Source organism: Nelumbo lutea, chromosome 8 (assembly GCF_056320005.1).
Source record: "Nelumbo lutea isolate HS-2025 chromosome 8, American lotus-T2T, whole genome shotgun sequence".
Lineage (NCBI taxonomy): Eukaryota > Viridiplantae > Streptophyta > Magnoliopsida > Proteales > Nelumbonaceae > Nelumbo > Nelumbo lutea.
The window spans coordinates 37,483,456-37,489,409 of NC_142691.1; the positions used below are offsets into that span (position 1 = coordinate 37,483,456).

Below are 5,954 nucleotides of genomic sequence, written 5' to 3' on the forward strand. Positions count from 1 at the left end.
AACAAGTCTCTAGGGAACAGAAATTTCAAAAGGAAAGGTTAAAAATTTATGATTGAAGCATGCCAAAAAAATTATCAAATCCCTTAATCCCCCCCACACTTAAAGTATACATTGTCCTCAATGTATAGGAATATGCGTAAAAGGAGAGAAAGATTTAAGGGTACTTCCCTGAGTGCCCTGTTGAGATCCTGCAGATGTGAGATACGATTAAAAAAAGTACACTCATAAATAACAAACAAAAAATGATAACTGAACAAAACAAACAAAAACTGAACTCGATGGGTTGCCTCCCATAAGCGCCCCTTTTAAGTCATGAGCTTGACTTTCTCCTTTCTTTTATAGATGTTTCAAGGGGAGAATGGATTCATGGTGAATGGATTGTTCTCCTTCAATATACTGCTTCAAACGCTGACTATTTACCTTGAATGTACTCCCATCATCATTATGCAGTTCAATTGCTCCATAAGGAAATACCTTAGCCACTACAAAGGGTCCACTCCACCTAGTTTTCAACTTCCCAGGAAATAGCTTCAGGCAAGAACTAAAGAGTAGCACCTTGTCTCCTTCCTTGAACTCCTTCCCTACAATTTGAGAGTCATGCCATGCCTTGGTTTTTTGTTTGTAAGTGCGGGCATTCTCATAAGCTTGATTCCTTCATTCTTCTAACACGTTGAGCTGAAGTTTCCTTGCATTACCTGCATTGGTCAAATCAAAATTTAAAAATTTGGTAGCCCAATAAGCTTTATGTTCCAACTCAACGAGTAGATGGCACACCTTACTGAAAACTAATTGGTAAGGGGACATGCCAATTGGGGTTTTGAATGCAGTACAGTAAGCCCAAAGTGCATCATCTAATTTCAAGGACCAATCTCTCCTGGATGTGGTGACTGTCTTTTCTAAAATCCGCTTTAATTCCCTATTAGAGACTTCTACTTGACTGCTACTTTGAGGGTGGTAAGGGGTTGCAATTCTATGTGTAACACCATATTTGTTCAACAATTGTTCAAATTGTTTATTGCAGAAGTGCTTCCCCCCATCACTTATAATGGCTCAAGATGTCCCAAAATGGGTGAGTATGAATCTTTTTATAAATTTAATGACAACCCGAGCATCATTAGTAGGGTATGCACATGCTTCCACCCATTTGCTCACATAATCTACAACCACAAGTATATAAGAGTTATTAACAGATTTTGGAAAGGGTCCCATAAAATTGATACCCAATACATCAAATATTTCGCAAACAAGAATGTTGTTCAAGGGCATCTCGTTCCGTCGGGGGATATTACCTGTCCTTTGGCAATGATCGCAAGCACTTACATATGTGTAGACATCCTTGAAGAGTGATGGACAATAAAAACCGCTTTGGAGAATCTTTGAAGCGGTTCTTGATGCTCCATGGTGACCTCTTGCTTCTTTGTCATGGAAGAATTTTATAACACTTAGCACTTCCTCTTTAGGAATACATCTCCTTATCAAACCGTCCCTGTAAATTTTGTATAGGAAAGGTTCATCCTGTAGATAATGCTTTACATCAGAGAAAAATTTCTTTCTCTGCTGATATGTCAAGTGCAATGGCATCACATTCCCTGCCAAAAAATTAGCCAAATCAGCAAACCAAGGCTCATTATTTTTGTTAATTGCATACAGTTGCTCATCTGGGAATTCATCATGTAGTGCTGAATTATTAATATTTTCAACATAATTTTCATTCAACCTTGATAGATGATCAGCTACTATATTTTCACTACCCTTCTTATCCTTGATCTCTAGGTTAAATTCTTGCAAAAGTAGGATCCATCGTAGCAGCCTAGGTTTTACATCTTTTTTAGCAAGTAGATGTCTTAAGGCAACATAGTCAGTGAATACGATGACTTTAGATAGATAAGAGCAAATAATATCTGAATTTCTCAATAGCAAACGCTACTGCAAGTAGTTCCTTTTCGGTAGTAGAATAATTTTTCTGTGCTTCATTCATGGTCCTACTTGCATAGTAAATTGTATGAAATTTATTATCTCTTCTTTGCCCTAAAACTGTGCCCAAAGTATCATTACTTGCATCACACATAATTTCTAAGGGTAGTTTCCATACAGGAGCTGATACAATCAATGCTTGAACTAACTTCTCCTTAAGAGTATTGAATGCATGCAAACAATCATCATTGAATTCGAAAGGTACATCTTTAACTAGCAGATTTGTTAGGGGCTTGGCAATTTTAGAGAAATCTTTGATGAATCACCTATAGAAACCAGCATGCCCAAGAAAACCCCTAACATCTTTTAATGATTGAGGTGGAGGCAACTTTTCAATCAGTTCTATTTTAGCTTTATCAACTTCGATGCCCCTAGAGGACACCTTATGCCCTAGAATGATTCCCTCCTTAACCATAGAATGTTATTTTTCCTAGTTTAAAACAAAGTTAGATTCCTCATACCTTTGGAGTACCTTTTCTAAATTATGCAAACATTCATCGAATGATGATCCATAAATGGAGAAATTTTCCATGAAGATTTCCAAGAAGTCATTGATAAAATCATCAAATAAGGACATCATACAACGCTAGAAAGTGGCTGATGTGTTGCATAGTCCAAATGGCATCCTCCTAAATGCAAAAGTTTCATACGGGCAGGTAAAAGTGGTCTTCTCCTGATCTTCAAGTGCAATGGGTACTTGAAGATATCCAAAGTAGCCATCTAAAAAGCAATAATATTCATGTCCTGCCAGTTTCTCTATCATTTGATCAATAAATGGCAGAGGGAAGTGATCTTTCCTAGTAGCCTCATTCAACTTTCGATAGTCTATACATACCCTCCAGCCAGTTACTGTTCTTGTGGGAGTTAATTCATTACTTTCATTGAGAATTACAATAGTACCCCCTTTCTTTGGTACAACTTGAACAAGACTTACCCATGGTGAATCAGAAATTGGATAGATAATACCTACTTCTAGCCATTTCAGAATTTCTATCTTCACTACTTGTTGCATTTTAGGATTCAGCCTCCTTTGTGGTTGTGCCTTGGGATTGCAGCCTTCCTCCATCAAAATCTTGTGCATGCATACCAAAGGGTTAATCCCTTTCAAATCGGCAATGCTCCATCCGATGGCCAATATGTGTTGTTTGAGCACTCTCACCAGTTTTTCCTCTCGGAGACCTGTCAAATCAGCAGAGATAATCATGGGTAAGGTGGAATTTTCTCCCAAAAATATATATTCTAAATGAGAAGGTAAGGGTTTAAGTTCCAAAGCTGGAGGTGCTTTGATGGAAGGTAATAATTGTTTAGTGGAGGTTGGCCCATCTAGTGATAGAAATCTCCCTTGTTTTGGCTTGCACTCTTCCTAGCCAGCCTCTAAATAATTCATTGCCTCTTTGACCTCTTCTTCCATGACCTACATGTTATTACAAGAATTAATAATACAACTTTCGAAGGGGTCATCTAACTTTGATTTGTTAATTTCTGCTGTCCAAACATCAATAGAATCAATTGCATATATCTCATGTTCTTTTGTGTTGGGATACTTCATGGTTTGGAAAACGTTAAATACCATCTCTTCACCATTGATCCTAAGAGTTAGGAGACCGTTTTGTACATCAATTAAAGCATTACCAGTAGAAAGAAAGGGTCTTCCTAGAATCAATGGCATCGTTCTATCCTCCTTCATATCCAACACAATTAACTAAGACATCTTCCACTATTCCCCTACATTAACTAAGACATCTTCCACTATTCCCCTAGGGTATTTAATGCTTCAATCGGCCAATTGTAGGGTAATAATTGTAGATGTTAGTTCATGCAATCCGAGCCTTTTAAAAATAGAGTAGGACATAAATTTATACTAGCACCAAGATCACATAAAGCTTTCTCAAATTCAGCATTCCCTATAGTGTAAGGTATAGAAAAATTCCCTAGATCCTTAAGTTTTGGAGGCAGTTTATTTTGAAGAATGGCTGAACACTCTTCATTTAGCTTTACCATCTCACAATCCTCCCACTTTCTTGTGTTTGACATCACCTCTTTCAAGAATTTAGCATATTTCGACATCTGTGACAATACATCAAGAAGAGAGAGATTAATATAGATCTTTTTAAACACTTCTAAAAATTTTTCAAACTATTTATCTAAATTAGATTTTAAGACTCTTCTAGGGTAGGGGATAGGAAGTTTAATCTCATCTAAATTCAGTTTAGGTGTACTCCCCTCATTCTCCTTTTGTAGATCAGCCACATCAACCTCCTTATCATCTTTCTGGATTTCGCCAACTGTCTTCCCACTTCTTAAGGCTATGGTGTTTACTTGCTCTATGGGATTCTTCTCTGTGTTGCTAGGTAGTTGTCCCTCTTTTCTTTCCGACAACAGATTTACAATCTATCCCATTTGAACTTCTAAGTTCTTGATCGGTGCTTCCTATTCTTGGAATTTTGCTTCAGTAGCATTGATGAACTTAGAAATCATCTCTTCCAAATTACTCTTTTTTTATTGTGGGGTCGGCTGCTGTTGGAATCCCATGGGTGCCTTTTGCTGATTGTTGCTCCATGAAAAGTTTGGATGATTCCTCCACCCTGGGTTGTTTGTGTTTAAGTAGGGATTGAAATTTGACTTACCAGTATGAGAGATAAAATTAGCATTCTCATGTGAAGTAAAATGACTACTTAATGGACAATCAGAATTAGTATGTCTTATTTGACCACAAAAATCACATGGGATGCTAGAGGATGTATTAATTGCTACAATATTAAAAGTATTAAGTCTTTTGTTCAGATTAGCGAGTTGAGCAGATATGGCAGCAAGGGAATCGATGTGGTGTACTCCCCTCTAATTGGTTCGGTCATTGCTCCACTGGTAGCTATTCGACACCATCTGCTCCACTAGGTCATAGGCTTCCTCTGGAGTTTTCCTCATGATTGTGCCACCTGCGGCTGCATCAATAATAGATCGATTAGAGGAGGTAATACCATTATAAAAAGTGAATTTGACGCCAAATTGGTATCCCATGGTGAGAACACTTCCTAAGCATCTCTTTGAATCGTTCCCATGCTTCATACAAAGTTTCCCTCTCAAATTGAGCAAAAATAGTGATATCATTAATTAGTTTTGCTGTTTTAAAGGGTGGGAAATACTTAGCCAAAAATTTTTGGGTTAGATCATTCCATGTGGTGATACTTTCTGCAGGGAGTGAGTTAATCCAATCTTTAGCTTTATCACGCAATGAAAATGGAAATAATCTAAGCATAATATCATCACTAACTCCATTTGAAAGAATGGTAGGATCCCATCGTGTGGACGCCAAAAAGGTTGCGGAATGGGTGGGCGAATTTCAAAAATTTTCCTACCTTCTTCCAGCTGGGAATCATATTCCCTAAATTTAGAATACAATATTCAAGGATTCTACTTGAACCATAATTGAACCAGATCTGAACCAAAAGACAATGAGTGAATTATACCTGATCCAGAGAAGCAAAATCTCCCAAAATTGGTGTTCACGCCCAAAGAGGACACCAAGAATCAACTTTTCATCTTGGAGTTCTTCAAAACATGGTGATGAGTTTTCTTGAACTAAGGGAGAATGATGTAGGAGTTGAACAGTCAAAATTGTAATTTTATGAAATTTTATGTATTTCTATATTTTTAGACATCAGGGATATTTTTTCTATTTTACAATTTTTGTAGGGCCTAATAATAAGGTTTGATTATCTATTTATAGTTTGTTTATGTTTAAAATTTTAGTCATTGCCTTAAGATTAGAGTTATTGAGTATTCTTTGAACTAAAATAGAATATGACAATTTAGTTTGAGTCCTAATAGGATTATTGAGTTTAATTATTTGATTCCTATGACTATTATGAGTTTAACAATTTGACTCCTACGATTATTATGATTTTAGGGTATGTAAATATATTTGGACATTACGCAAAAGATCAATGAAGTTTACTAAGTTTTCTTTAGCTTATGCTAAT

At 36.6% G+C, this 5,954-nt stretch overlaps 1 non-coding gene across 1 annotated transcript; it reads left to right on the forward strand.

Annotated features, from left to right (window-relative positions):
- The first annotated feature begins 4,985 nt into the window (after window positions 1-4,985).
- On the forward strand, window positions 4,986-5,092 carry LOC148843844 (small nucleolar RNA R71). Its single transcript, XR_016103901.1, has one exon. It is a non-coding gene; the product is annotated as a small nucleolar RNA R71 (small nucleolar RNA).
- Window positions 5,093-5,954: the final 862 nt, after the last annotated feature.